Below are 22,780 nucleotides of genomic sequence, written 5' to 3' on the forward strand. Positions count from 1 at the left end.
GTATGGTGGAGAGCTTTCTGACTGGCTGCATCACCGTACGGTATGGAGGGGTGGTGGAGGGGGGGCACTTCACAGGATCGAAATAAGCTGCAGAAAGTTGTGAACTAATTTAGCTCCATCGTGGGTGTTAATATCCAGGACATCTTCAAGGAGCGATGCCTCAAAAAGGTGGCTCCATTACCCAGGACGTGCCCTCTTCTTCTTGCTACCCTCAGGGAGTAGGTACAGGAGCCTGAAGGCACACACCCAACAATTCAGGATCAGCTTCTTCCCCTCTGCCATCCGATTTCTGAATGAACACTGAACCCATGAACATTACCTCATAGCTTTATTTTTATTTTTGCAATACTTTTTTAACTATTTAAATATCTATTTACTACAATTACAGTCTTTCTCTACTATTACGTATTGCAATGTACTGCTGCCGCAAAGACTACAAATTTCACAGCGTATGCTGGTGGTATTAAACCAGTTTCTGATTTTGATATTGACCATTTGGTAAACTTTTTGAGGCCTCAGTTGGTCGGGGTCAGCTGTGGGTGCTGTGTCCTAGCTGTCTGGATGTGCAGCCAGGGCAGTAACATATTGAGAGCAAGCTCCTCCCCCACGCATCTGTGAACCCAAAGGAACAGCAGAGACTAATACAGTTTGGCACCAGTGGCATCACAGGAGTTGCCGTCCAGCATTGAACTCAATGTAGGACTGCCTTAGAGACTCAAGCTCTGGATTTTTCCCTGGCGGTTTACTCCTGAAGCCTTCCCCATGAGCAAGGCAGCGGATGGACAAGATCAGAGTTTTCCTCCTCGATGAGCTGCCAACCATGACTGTTCAGCCCCATCTCTGAAGTGACCCCAACTTTAAGGTTTTAAGGTGCCAGTACCGTACCTTTGCCCCTCCTCCTGTCAATAGAAATGGTTCCTCCAGGCTTAATAGCTAAGCCACTTGTGAAGGCCAGGAGCTGGACTTGGTTGTCAAAGGCTATGTGAGACACACACCATTGGGAGCATTTAATAGGTAGTGGGAGCTTATCCCCATTACCACACCCGTCTATAACAACCTTAAGGTACCAATTTGGTAACTGTGTATGTTCAAATTCCTTGCAAGATCAATCGCCATTCACAACAAAAGTTTTAAAAGTCAGAAAAAACTACAAGCTAACAACTGAGGATATGTTGAATTTAGTTAAGTACACTCACTGGCCACTGAGTGTATGTTTCTGGTCTTCTCCTGCTGTGGCACATCCTTTTCAAGGTTCCACGTGTTGTGCGTTCAGAGATGCTCTTCTGCACACCACTGTTGTAATGCATGGTTATTCGAGCTACTGTCACCTTGCTGTCAGCTAGAACCAGCCTGGTCATTTTCTTCTGACGTCTTTATTAACAAGGCATTTTTGCCCACTGAACTGCCACTCACTGGATGTTTTAAAAAAAATTTTTGCACCATTCTCTGTAAACTCTAGAGTCTCTTGAAGTTCAAAGTAAATTTTATTATCAAGGTACACGTATGTCACCATATACAACCATGAGGTTCATTTTCTTGTGGGAAACTCAGGAAATCTATAGAATAGTAACTATAACAGGATCAATGAGAGATCAGCCAGAATGCAGAAGACAACAAACTGCAAATGCAAATACTGTACAAATAGCAAAAATAATGAGATAGAGTCCTTAAAGTGAGATGGTTGGTTGTAGGAACCCTTCAATGATGGGGAAAGTGAGTGTAATTATCCCCTTTTATTCAAGAGCCTAATGTTTGAGGAGTAGTAACTGTTCTTGAACCTGGTGCATGAAAACTTCAGGAGATCAGCAGTTTGAGATGCAGAAACCACTGCGTCTGACACCAATAATCACGTCATTGCATTCTTGTCTCCGTAACGGAAAATACTCTGGTCTCCTGCTGTGCAAAGGCAAGCTCTGGCTCTTTCTTCCCTGGGCAGTCTGCACTCGAGCTGCAATCTATCATGGCCTGGACAATATGTTAACCTTTGTCTTGCCACAGCTTCCACAGTTTTGCTGCCTTCTGGTCGCCCTCTAGACAAGAACATAAGGTAAATCATTGCTCCCTGAAGTTAAGGGTCTCGAGAAAGTACAGGGTAGTTTACAGGGGATTGAACAGAACATAAGCAATATAATGAAGGATCCCACCCACCCCGCTCCTGGACTGTTTGTCCCTCTCCCATCAGGGAGGAGGCTACTTGGCATCCACACCAGGACCACCAGACTCAAAAACAGTTACTTCCCCAAAGAAGTAAGGCTGATCGACACCTCCACCCATTAACCAACCCCTACCTCTACATCCACTCCTCTCCACAGTCTGTCAGTAGCCTTCATTTCCCCCTCCCTCCCATGCTCTGCTACTTTACACCTCATACCTTCACTGCCACAGTCACTGTCCGCTGTGGTTTCATATGCCCTGCTGCTACCTAAAGAATTCCACTTGCCAAGAGTCACTTTGTCATTTTATCAGTTCCTGTCCGAGTCACCTTATGTTCAGATATTCCTGCACCTATTGTCACTATATGTACATACAGTCAGTCTTTGTATATATGGCTACACCCTAACCATTACTTTTTTATTTCGAGATATAGCACAGTAACAGACCTTCCCAACCCAATAAACCAATTAAACCCATCTGAGCAATTAACCTACTAACCTGTTCATCTTTGTAACGTGGGAGCACCTGGAGGAAACCCACATGGTCACGGAAAGATTCTAAGTACATTTATATTCAAAGTTTTGTCAGCAGTATCCAACCCCGCGATTTGTCTTCCCCACAAACAGCCACGAAACAAAGAAAAAAACGTGGAACCCATTCAAAGGAAAATATCAACCCCATCCCCAACAAGCAAATCATGCAAACGGCAAAAGAAAACCGAGCGAAACAGTTCGGGCATACTCAGTTCAGCTCAAAACATTCAAACTTCTTACGGGCAACAGGCAGCGGCGGGGGCTGAACCTGGGTTGCTGTGTTGTATTAGAGTTATGCTACTGTGCCGCGCCTTGTACTTCGTGTTTTATAGGATTGCTGTTATATTTACTGTGACTTTCAATGCTGCACCAGATCCAGAGTAACAATCATTCTCTTCTCCTTTATACTCCTGACAATGCAGAATCTTGAATCTTGAGCCCAAGGGAACTATACTTTCTTGGCTGATTGCAGCCATAGGTATGGGGTTTCCTGCAAAGTCTGGAGAAGGTACAAAGCTGACTGCTGTTTTCCCTCTTTGGCTTTCCAGTACAATACACAGAGTGAAGCAATTCCCTGTAAACAAATGCTTCAATGTTTTGGATCACAGATTGAGGTTTATTTATCGCATGTGGAAGTGGAAAAATTTCAAGTTCCTGGGTGTCAACGTCTCCGAACATCTATCTTGGGCTCAACATATTGATGCAGTTACAAAGAAGGCATGACAGTGGCTGTATTTCATTCGGAGTTTGAGGAGATCTGGTAAAGACACCAAAGACACTTGCAAATCTCTACAGATGTACCGTTCGAACTGGCTCCATCACTGTCTGGTACGGAGGCTGGGAGCTCTGCAGAGAGTTGCAAGCTTAAGTCAGCTCCATCATAGGTACCGGCCTCTGTAGTATCCAGGACATCTTCAAGGAGCAATGCCTCGATAAGGTGTCATCCATTATCAAGGACTCCCATCAGCCAGGTCATGCCCTCTTCTCATTGTTACCATCAGGAGGGAGATACAGGAGCCTGAAGGCACACACTCAATGATTCAGGAGCAGCTTCTTCCCCTCTGCCAGCAGATTTCTGAATGGATGTTGAACCCATGAATACTACCTCACTATTTTTTCTTTTTCTATTTTGCACTACTTAATTTAACTATTTCATATAGATATACTTACTGTAATTCACATTTTTTTCTTATTATATACTGCAATGTACTACTGCTACAAAGATGACAAATTTTGCGACATATGCCGGTGATATTAAACCTGATTCTGATTCTGCATCAAAACCTGCAGCAAAGAGCATAATTTGTGTTAGCAATCAATATACCCAAGGATGTGCTGGAGGCAGCCTGCAAGTTTGCCAACATAGCATGCCCACCATTTTCAGCACAACACAGAAGAACACAAGCAGCAACAGTTAAACAAACCAAGACAATAGCCAACAGCAAACAGCTCTTTTCCCACCCTCCCAACCCCTCACACTTACAGGCCTCCAGTCCCTGGCCCCCAACTGTCAGCCTTGCAGACATCAGACATCTTACCTGCTGTCTCTGGCCTGCACTCACAGACGTGCAGACAAGTGAACAGTGTGAAGCTGATTTTTTTTAATGCAGGCATGGGTGACAATCTGGAACTCATTGTTTTGAACTCAGAGTCAGAATCACTGACAAATGTTAAGTGCCTTGTCTTGTGGCAGCAGTATAGTGTAAGACATAAAAAGCGGGAGAAGTCACAATAATAAATAGTGCAAAAGAGGAATAGTGCGGTAGAGTTCATGATCTTTTCAGAAGTATGATGGCAGAGGGGGAAATGTTGTTGGTGAATCGTTGACTGTGTGTCTTTGGGCTCCTGTACTTACTGCCTGTTACGCTGCTGGTGTTTATGGTAGCAGTGAAGGTCCTTCATCTCTTTGTCCTTGGCCATCTTCTTTATTGTGGTCCAGATGCGGTTCAGGGGTCCTCATTTCTGCCTCCGCAGGATGATGCCAAGTTGTCTTTGGTCTCTCGCATTTCCTCCACCCTCTGGGGGTCGAATGAAGTGCTGTCTCGATGATGGATTTGGCCTCTCTTCTCATCACGTGCCCAATCCGTCCCCAAAGTTTCCTCATGATGATTGTGGCCATGTCCTCCTGATGACTCTGAAGGAATATGGTGTGGTTGGAGATCTTTCTTGGCCAGAAAATAAGTAGAATCTTTCGGGGGCTTATGGTGCGGAATGACAGCAGCTAGCAAGGTTACTCTCTGACGTGTGCCAGCATTCTGACCCATGCAAGAGTGTGGACAGAACACAGCTTCACTTTGGGATGGAAGCTGTACTTCACTCTGCCCATATGTTGTAATTAATCTGAAGACATTTCTAGCTGTGCTGAGTCTGCACTGTATGTCATCCTTGGTCCCAGCATCCTGCCGAATGACGCTGCCCAGGTAGGTGATTCTGTCGGTGCTGGGTATGTGATGCCATACACGTTGACGGGAGGAGGAGACTCTGCATTAGGGTCATGGTCTCAGTCTTTCTCTGGCTGACCCTGAGTCCAACCTGACCAACAAAGGACAGGAGCTGAGTTTTCTCTTGCACGTGCTGTGATAGTAATGCGAGGTCATTTGCAAAGTCAAGGTCTTCTAAAGTAGAGAAAAGAGTCTCAGGCTCTTGTATCTCCTCCTTAATGGTAGTAATGGGCATGTCCCAGATGGTGAGAGCCCATGGTGATGGGTGCCACGTTTTTGAGGCACCACCTTGGAGGTGACCTCGATGGTGGAGAGAGTTGTGCCCGTGATGAAGCTGACCCCTCTGCAGCTTTTCTCTGTTTCTGTGTATTGGTGCCTCCATACCAGGGTGGCAATGCCACCATGGTACATCCGCAGCCTCTTTCCTCTGATTCTCTGCATTGGAGCCCCCGTACCAGAAGGTGAGGCCACCAGGGCTTCAGGAAGAGAGTATGAACAGCATGAAAAGAAATAGTTTTCAGGGCAGTACGAAAAATGGATTGATTGCTCTGATGTCCTTGTCCTTGCCATGTTGCCAATCATTTTATGGTGGTAAAGTTTCCCATTTTTGCACTTCTGAAGACTGCCCTGGTGTGTGGAACAGACACATCTATAGAAGAAGGTGGTGCCAGTGAACAACATGACCAAGGGCAACATTCTTCAGATGGTTCATGAAATTATTTCTCTCACGTCATTTACTTCATCCTTTTCTTTCAAGTGTGGTTCTGCTACTGTAGGAGCCTGTGATCTACATTTTGGTGGTGTGTTTTCAGGCCAGTTGAGCGACCTGGGGCTTTGGGAGTTCAGCGAGGTTTCAAGCGAAGAGTGGGTCCTGAAGTCCAAGAAGCCTGGAGACAGGGTGCGAGCCTATGATCTCGCTGATCTTGCCAAATAAAGTGTCGAGGAAGGTTGCAGTCAATGAGGACGAGAGTGGAAGGCGGACAAGTGTTCAGCACTGTCTACCTGCATGTGAATGGCCTCTCTTTCTCCCTCTCACTCAATGCTGTTGAAGGATGGTGCTAGAGTCCGTGGGTCTTGGGCAAGGTTTAATTGACGCATTTTGTGGATTGGACTCCATAGTTCACATTAGGATATGTTTCTGGTTGCTGTTTTTTTCTTGTTGCTGTTCTGTGCAATTTTGATTGGGGCGGACTGGCAGTGCAGCCTGCAGATAGTGAGGGACTCTGTGCTGGATTGAACTGAAAATATGTGGGCTTTTTTGATATCTTTGTGATAGATGCTTTGTATTTTTTGGGTTTTTTTTGTCGTTCGTGCAATTTGTTTTTCCTTTTGTGCATTGGAGGTTTGATGTTTTTCTTTGAACGGGTTCCATGATTTTTGTTTCATGGTTGTCTTTGTGGAAGGCGAATCTCAGGGCTACATACTGCACACATCCTTTAATAACAAATGTACTTTGAATCTTTATAAAGTTGGTAAACAAGCACAGAGCTCGGTGAAGATAACAAGTACGATGGGAGGGCGCCAAACCTGAACTTACTGTCACATGCACGGGTGCAGTGAAAAACCTACTTACAGCAGCATTCAGAAGAAGAATAATTTAAACATAAATCATATGTTATTTATGTATTGAGGTATGGCATGGAACTTAACAACTTACTCACCCTAACCAGTACAACTTTGGAATATGGGAGGAACTGGAGCACCTAGAGGAATCCCACATAATCACGGGGAGAACGTACAAACTCCTTTTAGGCAGCGGCTAAAATTGAACCCCAGTGGGTGACCGCAAGGGCTGTGGAGTGTTGCTATTAACTGCTATGCTACAGTGCCTCCCTTGAATCTTCCTTGAAATGTACAGCATTATGGAAAGTGATAAGGTTGGACTTTGGGTCAAGGCCAGAGGGTAAGACCAATTTCAATAGTGTAAGGGAGAGGAACTGGCGAATGATTGGGAGCAGGTGCTTGTAAGGCAACATAGACGAGCAGGAGTCTTGAGAAAGAGAGCTCATTTGGCAATGGGCCGTGGTCTTTGTTGGGCCAGTCCTCTAGGAACATACCCCTGTAACCATGTTCCAGTGATGGGAGCTGTCAGGCCTCTGCTCTGGAGTGTGGATTTTAAGAGTGAGCTGTAAGGCTGGAATCCTGGTCCAACATACAAATTGGGCAAGAATGGCCAAGGTTGAAATTTTTTGAAAACCCTTTTTGAAGAATATTATTTTTAAGCCACTAGCTATGACCAAGCACCACCCTTAATTTACTACAAAGTTTTGCCCTTGAGGGAATGTGAAAGAGTTTTATGCTCTCTGGGTTTAATCATTGTGCTGCAGTTTCGTGTACAAATATTCATAAGCATGGTAATAAAAGAAAGCAAGATCTTTTCTTTAACACAATACCTTCTGCAGGTTTCGGGAATCTTGAGCAACATGCACAGAATCCTGGAGGAACTCAGTATCTGTGGAGGGGAATAAAGAGCCAACTTTCCAGTCAAGACCCTCCAACCGGGAGAGTCCAGGACCAGAGGGAATAGAAAGATGTCCCTTTTGGAGCAGAGATGAGGAGGAATTTCTTTAGCCATATGGGTGGTGAATCTGTGGAATTCATTAGCACAGGCAATTTTAGGCCAAGTAGTTTAAAGCAGAGGTTGATAGGTTCTTACAGGGCATCAAAGTTATGGGGAGAAGGCAGGAGAATGGGTTTGAGAGGAGTAATAAATTAGCCATGATAGAGTAACAGCAGACTTGATGGGCTTGAATGGCTTAGATCTGCTCCTACGTCCAATGGTATTGAACCTGCTTTGGCCACCTTTCCTTTGGCTATGTTACAGGAGAAAGCAACCTATTTTAGATAAATGGGCAAACACGAGGAATTCTGCAGATGCTGGAAATTCAAGCAACACACATCAAAGTTGCTGGTGAACGCAGCAGGCCAGGCAGCATCTCTAGGAAGAGGTACAGTCAACGTTTCAGGCCGAGACCCTTCGTCAGGACTGCGTTCACCCAGCAACTTTGATGTGTGTTGCTTAGATAAATGGGGCTAGAGCCGCCAGAAGGAATTCTGTATTGCTATGATGTGCCTGTGCTCATCTTACAGATTCCCGTCATGATTAAACTAATCTCTCTGCACACTTTTTCATCTTTGGAATATTAACGAGTGCCCAGTGTGAAATTATGTGGCGACCTTGTGTCTTCACCCATTCTTATCAGGCTAGCTAAACAGTAAATGCTTGGTGGCAGCAATCTTTGTACTCAAGGGGGTTTTATTACACTGCCTGTGCTTCCTGACAGCCCTTTCAGCCCATATTACGTTTATCTCTCCCTAACATTGACTGGCAGCATCTCTCATCAAGGGCCCCACCATCCAGGCATTGCGCCCATTGGGGGGTAGGTACAGGAACCTTGGGTCTCACACAACCAGGTACAGGAATAGTCATTACCTTTCAATCACACACCTCAGCCCTGAACTGATTCCACAACCTGTGGACTCACTTTTAATGACTTTACGACACATATTCTCAGGGTTATTTAGTTACTTTATCTTTTTGCACGATTTCTTTTGCATGCATGTAATTTGTCAGTCTTTGTCATGTATAGTTTTTCATCATTTCTGTTGTATTTCTTTATTTTCCTATAAATGTCTGCAAGAAAATGAAATGAAAATGATATGGTGACACGTGTACTTTGATGTATTGACTTTGAGCTTTGAACTTCTGCTCATTTTGTTCACCAATTAGTCTAATGACACCTTTTATCTTCATGGTTCTCAAGGAGAGCTTTGTACTTTATGTCAACCCGTCAGTGTTCAGCCCATGCCACTCAGGGACTTGAGCTGATAGTCTTTTGTGACTGTGCTAGATTGTAACTATCTCTGCTGTGTTTCACACCTTGGTCCCAGAGGAACGATGTTTCATTTAGCTGTATGCACATGTATGGTTAAATGATAATAACCCTGAACTTCAGTTTGGTGGATGACTTCGTCTCCATCGCATCTGTTCTCAGGATGTGGCTTTCCTTACTCATACATCAGAGATGTCCCTCTTCAAGGAACAGGGTTTTGCTTCCTCTGCCATTGATGCTACCCTCATCCTCATCTCCTTCATTTCCAGAACATCCATGCTCACCCCATCTTCCCTAACAGTGATAGAGTTCCTCTTTGCTTTACCTATCACCCCACTGGCCTCCACATTGGAGCGGCCCAGTGGTGTAGCAGTTTGCACAGCACTGTACAGTATCAAATCCCACCACCAGTTTCCTCCCACAGTCCAAAGACGTACCGGTTGGTAGGTGAATTGATCATTGTAAATTGTCCTGTGATTGGGCTTGAGTTAAATAGGTGGGTTGCTGGATTGTAGCTCGAAAGGTCTGTTCTCAATAAATAAAACACAAATGTATATTTAAAAGCTTCTGCCATCTCCATAGGGATCCTACTACCAAACATATCATTACCTACCCTCCCCCCAGCTGCTTTCTTCAGGCATCAGTCCCTCCGTGATTCCCTTGTCCATTCGTCCTTCCCGGCACTTAACCCTGCAAGCAGCTGAAGTACTACACCTGCCCATTCACCTCCATCCAGGGGTCCAAACAGTCCTGTGAGGTAAGGCAATGCTTCATCTACAACCTGCTGGGGTTGTCAGTTGTGTTCGGTGCTCCCAATGCAGCCTCCTCTACATTGATGAGACTCAACGTAGATTGGGGGCTCTGTTTCGTTGAGCACTTCCACTCCATCTGCTACAAAATGGAACTTCCTGGTGGCCAAACATTTTAATTATGTTCCTGTTCTGACATGTCAGTTTGTGGCCTCTTGTGGCACGATGAGGCCACCCTCAGGGTGGAGGAGCAACACCTTATATTCTGTCTGGGTAGCCTCCAACCTGATGACATGAATATCAATTTCTCCTGGTAAAAAAAAAATTCTCTCCCACTCCCCCTCCCCTCATCTACTCCTCCCTTTTCTCACCTGCCTATCATCTGCTCCTGGATCCCTCCTCCTTCCTTTTCTCCTAATGTCCACTCTCCTCTCCTATCAGATTCCTTGCTCTCCAGCCTCTTACCTTTCCCACCCCCTGGCTTTGCCTGTTACCTTTTAGCTATCCTGTTCCCCTCCCTCCACCCCACATTTTTATTCTGGCGTCTTCCTCCTTTCCAATCCTGGAGGAGATCTCCACCCAAAATGCCAACTGTTTACTCATTTCCATAGATGCTGCCTGACCTGCTGAGTTCCTCCAGTAGTTTGTGTGTGTCAATTTGGTGATTGTTCCTGCACTTTTCCACTGGGGGAACTAAGGGAAAAAAATGTTTTCCCCTCAGTCTCCACACCCTCATCATAAAATAATTTTCAAGCACCATCAATACCGTGTTCTTTTGATAGTTAGGTGCATGAGCCATCTTACATCAGCATAGCTTATTTTTCTCTGTTGATTTTGATGTTCTGGCAACAGCAGAGATGCTTTTGACTTTTCTCTGACACTGCTGAATTAAAGCCATTACTATATCGTGTGCCCAGGTTCCCAGGGAACTGCACTGAAATTTTGGCTCATTAACAGGATTTCTAAGGCTGAGAATCCCACCAGCCTGATGTGGATTCCCATCCTGAGGTTAAAGAGCACTGTGGGGTAGCGACATGGCTCCTTATTGCTTCCTATTTATGAAATTTTTTAAAAAATATACTGAAAACCTAAAAAAAAATTCCTGTCTGCATTCCTCAAGTTCCTGTAAGTACGTCATGGAAAATGGTTAAATTTGAAGCAGAATGGGACCGGACGAGGTGTACCCCAGGCTATTGTGGGAAGCGAGGGAGGAGATTGCTGAGCCTCTGGCAATGATCTTTACATCATCAATGGTGACAGGAGAGGTTCCGGAGGATTGGAGGGTTGTGGATGTTGTTCCATTTTTCAGGGAAGGGTGTAGAGATAGCCCAGGAAATTATAGACCAGTGGTTCTTCAGTGGTTGGTAAGTTGATGGAGAAGATCCTGAGAGGCAGGATTTATGAATATTTGGAGAGGTATAATATGTTTAGGAATAGTCAGCACGGCTTTGTGAAAGACAGGTCATGCCTTACGAGCCTGATTGAATTTTTTTGAGGATGTGACTAAATACATTGATGAAGGTAGAGCAGTAGATGTAATGTATATGGATTTCAGCAAGGCATTTGACGAGATTTGACCCCATGCAAGGCTTATTGAGAAAGTAAGGAGGCATGGGATCCAAATGAATATTGCTTTGTGGATCCAGAACTGGCTTGCCCACAGAAGGCAAGGGGTGGTTGTAGACGGGTCAAATTCTGCATGCAGGTCAGTGACTAGTGGTGTGCCTCAGGGATCCGTTTTGGGACCTCTACTCTTTGTGATTTTTATAAATGACCTGGATAAAGAAGTGGAGGGATGGGTGAGTAAATTTGCTGATGACACAAAGGTTGGAGGTGTTGTGGATAGTGTAGAGGGCTGTCAGAGGTTACAGCAGGACATTGATAGGATGCAAAAATGGGCTGAGAAGTGGCAGGTGGAGTTCAACCCAGATATGTGTGAGGTGGTTCATTTTGGTAGGTCAAATATGACAGAATATAGTATTAATGGTAAGACTGTTGGCCGTGTGGAGGATCAGAGGGATCTTGGGGTCCGAGTCCATAGGACACTCAAGGCTGCGCAGGTTGACTCTGTGATTAAGAAAGCATATGGTGCATTGGCCTTCATCAATCATGGGATTGAGTTTAGGAGCCGAGAGGTAATGTTGCAGCTATATAGGACTCTGGTCAAACCCCACTTGGAGTGCTATGCTCAGTTCTGGTCGCCTCACTACAGGAGGAATGTAGAAACGATAGAAAAGGTGCAGAGGAGATTTACAAGGATGTTGCCTGGATTGGGGAGCATGCCTTATGAGAATAGGTTGAGTGAACTCGGCCTTTTTTCCTTGGAGTGACAGCGGATGAGAGGAGACCTGATAGAGGTGTATAAGATGATGAGAGGCATTGATCATGTGGATAGTCAGAAGCTTTTTCCCAGGGCTGAAACGGCTAGCACGAGAGGGCACAGTTTTAAGGTACGTGGAAGTAGGTACAGAGGAGATGTCAGGGGTGCGTTTTTTACGCAGAGAGTGGTGAGTGCGTGGAATGGGCTGCCGGCGACGGTGGTGGAGGCGGATGTGATAGAGTCTTTTAAGAGACACCTGGACAGGTATATGGAGCTCAGAAAAATAGAGGGCTATGGGTAACCCTAGGTAATTTCTCAGGTAAGGACACATTCGGCACAGCTTTTGTGCTGTAGGGTTTCTGTGTTTAGTGACCTTAAATGTCATCTTTGGACCATATACATGGTTGGTCAACTAATCTCCCTCTTCCCACTGCCTCGTCTCAGTAATCAAAGTTCAAAGTAAATTTAATTTCAGAGTACCTTATACTTTTTTGCAGGCATTTACTGGGGAAAAATACAATAGAATTTTACAAAAAATGCTAGACTTAAAGACTGACAAAAAGCCAATGTGTAAAAGTTGATAGAGTTGGCAAATCAAAACTAATACTGAAAGCATGAGTTGGAAAGAGTCCTTGAAAGTGAATCTGCAAGTCGTAGAATGAATTAAGAGCAGTGGGGATTGAAGTTATCCACATTGGTTCAGGGGTCTGACAGTTGAACACAAGAAATAAGAGTGAGTCATCCGGCCCATCGAGCCCGCTCCATCGTTCAATAAAATCATGGCTGATCTGACCATGGACTCATCTCCACCTACCTGACTTTTTCTCATAACTTGTAATTTCCCTACTATACAAAACTCTGTCCAACCTTGTCTTAAATATATTTACTGAGCTAGCCTCCACTGCTTCATTGGGCAGAGAATTCCACTGATTCATCACTCTCTGTGAAAAGCCGTTTCTCCTCATCTCCGCCCTAAATCTACTTCCCTGAATCCTGAGGCTATGTCCCCTAGTTCTAGTCTCACCTACCAGTGGAAATAACTTTCCTGCCTCTGTCTTATCAATCCCTATCATAATTTTATATGTTTCTATAAGATTCTCCTCTCATGCTTCTGAATTCCAGTGAGTACAGTCCCAGACAATGCGATCTCTCCTCATAGTCTAACCCCCTCATCTCTGGAATCAACCTGGTAAACCACCTATGCACCATCTCCAAAGCCAGTATACCCTTCCTCAAGAAGGGAGACCAGAACTGCACGCAGTACTCCAGATGCGGGCTCACCAGTACCCTGTACAGTTGCAGCATAACCTCCCTGCTCTTAAATTTAATCCCTCCAGCAATGAGGGCCAACATTCCATTTGCCTTCTTGATAGTCTGCTATACCTGCAAACCAGCCTTTGTGATTCATGCACAAGCACTCCCAAGTCCCTCTGCACAGCAGCATGCTGCAATCCTTTACTATTTAAATAATAATCTGATCTTCCACTTTTCCTTACAAATTGGATGACCTCTTATTGTACTCCATCTACCAGACTCTTACCCACTCACTTAACCTATCTATATCTCTCTGCAGACTCTCCATATCCTCTGCACAATTTGCTTTTCCACACAATTTAGTGTCATCAGCAAACCTAGATACACTACTCTCGAGCCCAGCACCAACCCCTGTGGCACACCGCTCACCACTGATTGCCAACCAGAGAAACACCCATATATCCCAATTCCCTGCACTCTATTGGTTAACTAATCCTCTGTCCACGCTAATACATCACCCCATAGTCTTTTATGTGGCACCTTATTGAACACCTTCTGGAAATCCAAATAAATAATGTCCATCTGTTTCCCTCTGTCCACTGTGCTCCAAGAACTCCAGTAAGTTTGTCAAACAGGACCTGCCTTTGCTGAATCCATGTTGGGTCTACCTGATGGATCCATTTCTTTCCAGATGCCTCTCTATTTCTTCTATAATGATAGCTTCAAGCATTTTCCCAACTACAGATGTTAAACTAACTGGCCTATAATTACGTAAACACAAAGAATTCTGCAGATGCTGGAAATTCAAACAACACACATCAAAGTTGCTGGTGAACGCAGCAGGCCAGGCAGCATCTCTAGGAAGAGGTACAGTCGATGTCTCAGCCCGAAACGTCAACTGTACCTCTTCCTAGAGATGCTGCCTGGCCTGCTGCGTTCACAAGCAACTTTGATGTGTGTTGCTGGCCTATAATTACCTAGCTTTTGCCTACATTCTTTTTTTGAACTGTGTCGTGACATTCGCCATCTTCCAGTCTGCCAAGACCTGTCCAGAGTCCAGAGAATTTTGATAAGGCCTCTACTATAACCTCTGCTATTTCGTTCAGTACCCTGGGATGCATTCCATCAGGACCAGGGGACTTGTCTATCTTTAGGCCCACAAGTTTGCTCAGCATTACCTCTTTAGTGATAGTTATTGTATCGCAGTCCTCACCTCCCATCACATCCATATCTTATTTCCTCGGCATGTTAGACGTATCCTCCACTGTGTAGACCGACACAAAATAGTATTTCAAAATCTCAGCCATTTCCTTATTACCCAATATCAATTCCTTCTCGCCCTCCAAGGGACCTATGTTCACTTTCGCCACCCTTTTCTGCTTTATATAATTATAAAAACTTTTACTATCCGTTTTTATATTTTGTACTAGTTTACTTTCATAACATATCTTCGCTTTATTGCTCGCTTAGTGGTTCTATTTTGCTTTTTAACGTTTTCCCAATTTTCCAGTTTCCCACTCCTCTTGGTGACTTTGTACACACAAGCTTTTAGTGTGATGCCTTCCTTTATTTCCTTAGTTATCCATGGCTGGTTCTCCCCACCCTTACTGTCCTTGCTTTTGACAGTTCATCAACTGTCCCACCATAAAGCCTGTGTTCCCAGCCTACCCTATCCAACTCCTCCTTATCCCGTTGTAGTCTTCCTGGTTTAGGCATAATGGACAGTTTTTAGATTGAACTTTTGTACCCTGTTTCGAAAGCGTTGAGAGTGTGTCCTGGATGGCGGGTGTCCTTAATGATAGATGCCGCCTTTTTGAGGATGTCCTCGATGGAACTGACTGACTGTACAATCTCTGCAGCCTTTTCTGACCCTGTGCTATGGCCACTTCCATACTCAACAGTGACGCAACCAGTCAGAATGAGAATGCTCTCCACAGTACGTCTGCAGAAATTTGCTAGAGTGTTTGCTATCAATCCGTTTGCTTTAGGAATGTGTGAGGAAACTGGAGCACCCAGAGGAAATCCATGCGGTCATGAGGAGAACATGCCTACTCCTTACAGGCGCTGTTGAGAATTGAATCCCATTTGTAATGGCGTTTCTGTAACCACTAGAAGGTTTGGGAATGATCGTTGGGAACACATTCCCCTCTTTGGAAGACTGAGGGTTTTTTAATGTCTGCCTTAACCCTAGACCAGTTTAGCAGAACCTACATTGCATCCCTTTGTACACAAGGATGGCATCCTATGATGCACTGACACTTGCTCAGTACAGTGCTGGCATATCAGCTGTCTAGTTACCATTTGTCACAAACCTGGGCTAGATTTAGGAAGTGATTTGCAAGCGGCAGGGAAGAAGAAACCATTGAGCAACACACACACAGAGCTGGAGGAAATGAGCAAGTGAGGCAGCGTCTTATTCTGGATTCCGTCCACTTTCTAACCGGAAGACCACAATTTGTGTGGATTGGTGATAACATATCCTCTTCGCTGACAATCAACACTGGCGCACCTCAGGGGCGTGTGCTCAGCCCACTGCTCTACTCTCTATATACACATGACTGTGTGGCTAGGCACAGCTCAAATACCATTCTATACATTTGCCGACGATACACCCATTGTTGGTAGAATCTCAGGTGGTAATGAGAGGACGTACGAGAGTGAGATATGCCAGCTAGTGGAGTGTATAATATATAGTGGAGTATACAGCAACGACCTGGCACTCAACGTCAGTGAGACGAAAGAGCTGATTGTGGATTTCAGAAACATGCGGTGAAATGTCTTGTTTGCGTCAGTGAATGTGTTGGGGGCAGCCCGCAAGTGTCACGATGCTTCTGGTGCCGCACAACGCACCAGCCCTAACCTGTACATCTTTGGAATGTGGGAGGAAACCAGAGCACCCGGAGGAAACCCACACGTCACAGGAAGAATGCATAAACTCCTCACAGCCAGCGGCAGGATTTGAACCCGGGCTGCTGGCGCTACCTCAGCAATCAGGACATGGTCTGTGTAGTTTTATGTTTCCCTGGTCTTAATAATTTCATTTTAAAAATAGTATGTCACAAAATTGTGAGGGTCATGGTAATTTGGAAGGTCTCCCTGAAATCTGTGAGTGAGTGTGTTACATTGGTTTGCATGAAAGGTGATGCTGGAGTCTTTCAAAGTTAAGTTTATTGTCAAATGCACAAGTCCATGTAGGCACAGGTGCAGTGAAATCTGAGATAGTTTCACGATGTCGCTGAGCTGCGACCTCTGTTGATTTTCAGTGGCTTTCTAGGTTTGTGGGTTTGGTTTTGGAGACAGAAAGGGGGAGTTAGGTGTCATGTTAGGGTTTAGAGACAGGGATGTTGAGGAATTCGAGGGCAGGCCAGAGTCTTAAGTGCCTGCGGGACGTCCAACAGACAAGGCTGAAATGTTTGGCTGGATGTCAGAGTGACTGACCAAAAGGCTGCTGGCCACACTTCACCTCTCCCTGCCCCCCGAGTCAGTGAGTTGTCTGTGGGTTATGGAATTGGAGTTCTGTGCAGGCAGGATGAACAAAGTCCAATGACTGGATTCCAAGGCCTGGTGTTCAGGGTCCATCATCAGTGAGTCTGGAGTTTCGAGGCCTGCTCGTTGGTGTCCGGCGGGTCTTGTGTCCGATGCTAAGGATCGATGTCCAGAAGCTGAGGCCCATTGACCAGCGAACCTTTGGAAGTCCGCTGGGGTAGTCAGAACACCTACTGTCCGAATCAAAATCCAGGTCCACTGGAGGCCGACGATGGTCTGTCTTGGGGTTTATACGTGCAACATTCCCTCTAGTTTCTTTTTACACAGCTATGCAGACCAACCGTCGCTCTGAGAAGGGATTTTTCATGGCCTGAAAACTGTGGCACTTTAAATGTTTTTTTTGTACATGCATACTATGAATATTGAGAACGAAAATTCAAAAGTCACGTACTTTTAATTTTATTTATTACTTGAAGGGTATACAGTACAAAGAAAATCTTTCACATTTCATAAACTTGTATGTCTTTATTACAAATCCATTGTCTATAAACGCTGTCCAGATTAATTTCACATCCAGATGAAGAATAAGTCATAATCCTCATTAGATCTCCCAAATGTTCCACTTCTGGTCTGTTTCTGGATTTACATTTGATTGAAGTCATAAGGCAGAATCAACATTCGCAGTCAGCACTAGAGCCTGAAATGTTCCAATCATGCCAACAAGAATTGACAGTTCTTCAAAGACTTTGTTTCTAGATGCGTAGTTCAACATATCAGTGAGTGTCTTAATTGAATCAATCCTAACTTTCTCATAAACGATAAATTTGAATTCACAATGTTGCTGCAATATTTTTGAAGCAAGGCTTTTGTAGTTCATAACTGTAATTTTTGACACATACAGCATTCTCTTTTACAAATTCAAAATTGGTTGCATTTGTAACTGCAATATAGTCAAAAGCTTGCTATCCTCATAACTCATTGTCAGGAAATCTGTTATCCAAGTGATTCCAAGTAATGGACGCATTATCAATGTTAGAACTTACAGAAGCAAGCAGACTGTTCACTTTGTCAACTCCAGCTGCGCGTCAACAAAGGCTATGTGTGCGGGAGCATTTCAGTTACTGCGTGGCCACGCACCCACACAGTTTAGGGGGAACTGTTTGTGGGTGGGAAGGGAAAATGGGGCTTGTCGTACTGTTGTCAAGTTCTGCATTGCTTTGCCGAACATCGTAGGCATACCATGTTGGCGCTGGGGCACGTGACCCAAGTGGACAGCTCCAAGCACGTCCTCGGGTGTGTTGGTTGTTGACGCTGTACGTTTTGATGTACACATGATAAGTAATCTTGAATCTTAATTGCTGCAGCATCACAGGTACACAGCATTATGTAAGCAAATTTGCGAGATAAACATTCGCAAATAATGCAATTTTTACACAAAATACAAGTGGAAAAAGACCAAGGTCCTCTACAGTGCAAAGTGATCCAAGTGTTGCTATACTGTCGTCATTAGGGTTTTACAGGTCGCTGAATGAGAATATGTTCTCATGTTCCCATATTTTATATCTTTGTTTGCACAATTTGTCTTCTTTTACACGTTGGTTATTTGCCCATCTTTGTTATGTATAGCTTTTAATTAGGTCTATTATACTACTTTGTTTTTCGTAAATGCCTTCAATAAAATGAATCTCGGGTAATTTGCCTTTTTTCACATATAGTTCCTATTATTATAATCTGTCTTATGTATTGCACCATACTGCTGCCGCAAAACCTTAAGTGTTACAACATAGGTTAGTGATTATAATCCTGATTCGGATTCTGACTTTGATAATAGAACTGAATGGCTGAAAGGGAGAAACTCCTCCGGAACCACGTGGTGGGGGGCTTTGGGCTTCTGTACCTCCTGTTTCAGTGGTAGTTGTGAAAAGATGGTGCGGATCTCTGATGGTAGACCTTGCCTCCTTGAGGCAATGTCTCCCATCAAGGGAAGGATTGCAGTGAGTGAGAGGTTTGTTTTTGAAATTTCAAAGCAGCCAATGGCTGCAACATAAAGTGATCCACGTGACCGACTACGTCGAGCCAACCCGTGCGTGTTGTACTTCCATCAGAGAGCTGTTTGCCTTGCTCGTTGCTGCCCCCCGATGGCCAAAGCCGGATCAACTTCCAGTTTACTTTGGGGAGAACTTGAATGTTGCGTTGCATCACTTATTTTTGCTGTGCATTTAAATTAAAGAGCCTGCCAGAGCTTTGTGGAGTACAGGGGATTTCTTTGTGGTGTTACATGGGCTTCCTTAGTTACAAGGCAAATTATTTACGTCGTTTTCATCTGTTGTTCCAGTTTTACTGTTGTGGCATTCTGCTGGGAGTCAGGTTTACTGAAGGCCTCCAACTTGCCTCCAGCCTGGATATAATCAGAATCACTGACATACGTTGTGAAATTAAAAACGCAAACACGAGGAATTCTGCAGATGCTGGAAATTCAAGCAACACACATCAAAGTTGCTGGTGAACGCAGCAGGCCAGGCAGCATCTCTAGGAAGAGGTACAGTCGACGTTTCAGGCCGAGACCCTTCGTCAGGAGGGTTTTGGCCTGAAACGTTGGCTGTACCTCTTCCTAGAGGTGCTGCCTGGTCTGCTGCGTTCACCACAACTTTGATGTGTGTTGGTACGTCATGAAATTTGTTGTTTTGCGGCAACAGTGCAGTGCGATACATTTTTTAAAAATACTGTAAGTTAAAATAATATACATAAGTAGTGTAAAAAGAGAGCAAAATCTGTCGTCATGGCTATCCCTTGAGGTCGAGGATGACGGTCTTCGTTCTGAAGAAGTGGCCCAGAGTGAAGATGCCTGTGTGTATATTTGTTTAACGTGTACTTGATGTTGCACTCCAAGAAGCACACGGTACTTCACAAATCAACCAACTGATTCCAATGGCATGGAAACCACGACGATTGGAGCTGATGGATTTGTTGCAGCCTTCATCCGCCTTCACAGCCGTTGAGTTCGAAGTAACTTCGTCCGCCTGTTCCACCGTTGAGGTCTTGGTTGGATTGTTCTTTGTCAGGGACCTCACCCTCGACCTTACCGCCATGGGTGACCCTACCAGGAGCATAGCTCCAGACGGCATTGCTCTCAGGATCACAGGACCACACAAGCTTCTCCACTGCGACAAGGTGACAATCCACAGAGAAGTGAGAGCAAAATAGTGAAGTAGTGTTCGTGGATTTACTGTCTGTTCAGAAACCTCACTGCAGAAGGGAAGAAGCTGTACCTAAAATGTTGAGTGTGTATCTTCAGGCTCCCGTACCCCCTCCAGTGGGAAGAGGGCAGGTCCTGGCTGGTGAAGTCCTTTCATGATGGATGCCAACTTCTTGAGGCATCGCCTTTTGACGGTGTCCTGGAAGGTGAGTAGGTTAGTGCCCATTATGGGGTTGGCTGAGTTTACAACCCATTACAGCTTTTTTCCAATCCTGTACGGTGAGCTCCATACCAGATGGCAATGCAGCTGTCAGAACGTTCTCCATGGGACACCTGTAGACATTTCAAAGATAAAGATTAGCTTTATTTGTCACGTGAAATGCCTTGTTTGTGTCAACGACCAACACAGCCCGAGGATTGTGCCTGGGAGCAGCCCACAAGTGTCACCATGCTTCTGGTGCCAAAGCAGCAGTCCAACAACTTACTAACCCTAACCCGTATGTCTTTGGAATGTGGGAGGAAACTGGAGCACCCGGAGGAAACCCACACAGTCACAGGGAAGAACATTCCAGATGCATTTCACTGTATGTTTCGATATACATGTGATAAAGAAACTTGAGTTTGAAATCTTGAACAATATAGTAGAAAGTGACACCGTGACTAGAAGCTGCTTTAGATGTTTTCTGCCCTCATTCCTTTGTGAGGGATTGCAGACGTTGGTGCAGTGGTTTCAAGAACGATTGTGTGGCTGGAAAGCGTGGGAATCCTCGCCGCATCCGACCAAGTTGTGACACGGCACAAAGACGCTGGTGGGTGTCGGAGTGTGCGCAGAGTTGAGTCGTTGAGACAGCAGGCCCTTAGACCTGGCTCATCAAAGTTGCTTACCTGAGCCAGTCCTTAAGACCATTCAGCCCATCAAGTCTGTGTAGCCATTGTGTCATGACTGATTGATCTTCCTCTCAACCCCATTCTCCTGCCTTCTCCCAGTAACCTTTGATACTCTTAAAATGAAGAACCTGTCAGCCTCTGCTTTAAATATACCCAATGACTTGACCTTCTGTGACAATGAATTCCACAGATTCACCACTCTGGTTAAAGAAATTCCTCCTCGTCTCTGTTCTAAAGGGATGCCTCTGTAATCTGAGGCTGTGCACTCTGGTCCTCAACTCCCTCACTATAGGAAGCATCCTCTCGACATCCATTCTATTTAGGCCATAACACATTGGAGCAGAATTAGACCATTCGACCCATTGTGCCTGCCCTGCAATTCCATCTCAGCCTCATTTTCTGCCTTCTCCCCGTAACATTCGGTGTCCTTACTAATCGAGAACCTATCTACCTCCACTTTAAATATATCCAATAATTTGGTTTCCACAGCCATCTGTGGCAACGAAATCTGAAGATTCCCCACCTGGCTGCAGAAATTCCTCCTCATCTCTGTTCTAAAGGATGTCCAGGTTTAAAATGGCGGTGGTGAGGTACAGCGATAACTTGCTGGCAGCAAACAAAACTACTGACTGTTAATCACAGTTTCTCGAAAATAATCACATCAATCAGTATAGCTTTTGAACTCTCTGTACTACCTGGTATGTTTGCGGTGTGAACTGAAGCCTTGAAAGGTGCAAGACGGTTACAGTGTGCCAGGTGTGGGCCGAATTGCGGTGGAGGGGCGTGCAGAACGACTTGCTGTTTGGCCGATTTAGACGCCAGGCCAGAGGGGAGGAACGGGCACGTGTTCAGCTCGCTGCTCAGTGAGATTTACTCATCTCCGTGCTGAACTGAGGCTGTGGCCTGCAACTGACGGCTTCCTGCATTGGCTGTGACTGGCTTCAGTTCTGGATGTTATTTGCTTACTTTTTGTTGTTTGCACCATTAGTTTTTTTTCTCCTGCACATTGTGTGTTTAATGGTCTTCTATCTTTAATGGGTTCTATTGGGTTTCTTTGTTTTGTGGCTGCCTGTAAGGGGAAGAATCTCAAGGTTGTATAATGTATGATGGTTCTCCGCCGTATCTGACGATGACAGGAAACGTTTGCAGGTGCAGTTTTAAAGTTTCACTGGGGCAGTTCCACTCTCTCGACCTCAGAAGTCTGAGTCCAGTGGGATGAGCAAGTGTCTTCCTTGGTTGTAGTGGACGTCCTCTATGCCTTGTCATGCCCTTCACCCTCCATGTGTCGTAAACTTCTTTCAATCTACCCGATGCAAAGACACCATGTACTACGGTGAATGTAACTTTAACTCTTTATTAGCAAGTTACCAGAGAGAACCCTCCTTAAGCACTCTCTTGGGCTGCTCCAGGGGTCTCTGCCTTCTGAAGCTAATACAGTGCTTTTTATACATGTGCAGTCACGTACATAGATACAGGTGGGTTCACCCCCTTAGTTTCTGTACAGATGAGTATTGTTTAACTTATCAGCCATAAATGGTTCGTGTAACAGCTTAACTACCCTTACGTCTGGGAACAGCCAGGCATAGGCTTACCCCTCGGTGCTTCCCACCCTTGAAACAGGCATTCCTTACAATGCTTATCTAGCAAGCGCTATGTTTCTTACAGCAGTTAATCAAACAGTGGTACAAGTTGTTCTTAAGCAAGGACTGAAGTTACGCGGGTCGCATACCAAGAATAATATCACCCCCTCAGCTTATCTTGTGAGAAACACCTGTGCTTCCCTGCTTTTTGTCAAAGTCTTAGCCGCTATGACCCTTACAAAATAGCCGGGGTCACAAGAGGCCTGCGAGATGCTAACTTCTTAACATTATATTACACATGGAGCATTGCAGAACCGCCTTCCTAGGTAGATCTCATCCCCTCTCC

General features: G+C 44.9%; 1 protein-coding gene across 1 annotated transcript in view; it reads left to right on the forward strand.

Annotated features, from left to right (window-relative positions):
• Window positions 1–22,780, forward strand: part of mecp2 (methyl CpG binding protein 2) — a 103,030-nt gene that overhangs the window by 64,888 nt on the left and 15,362 nt on the right. The gene's annotated exons all lie outside the window — the stretch shown is intronic.

This window comes from Mobula hypostoma, chromosome 28, assembly GCF_963921235.1.
Source record: "Mobula hypostoma chromosome 28, sMobHyp1.1, whole genome shotgun sequence".
In the NCBI taxonomy this organism is placed as follows: domain Eukaryota; kingdom Metazoa; phylum Chordata; class Chondrichthyes; order Myliobatiformes; family Myliobatidae; genus Mobula; species Mobula hypostoma.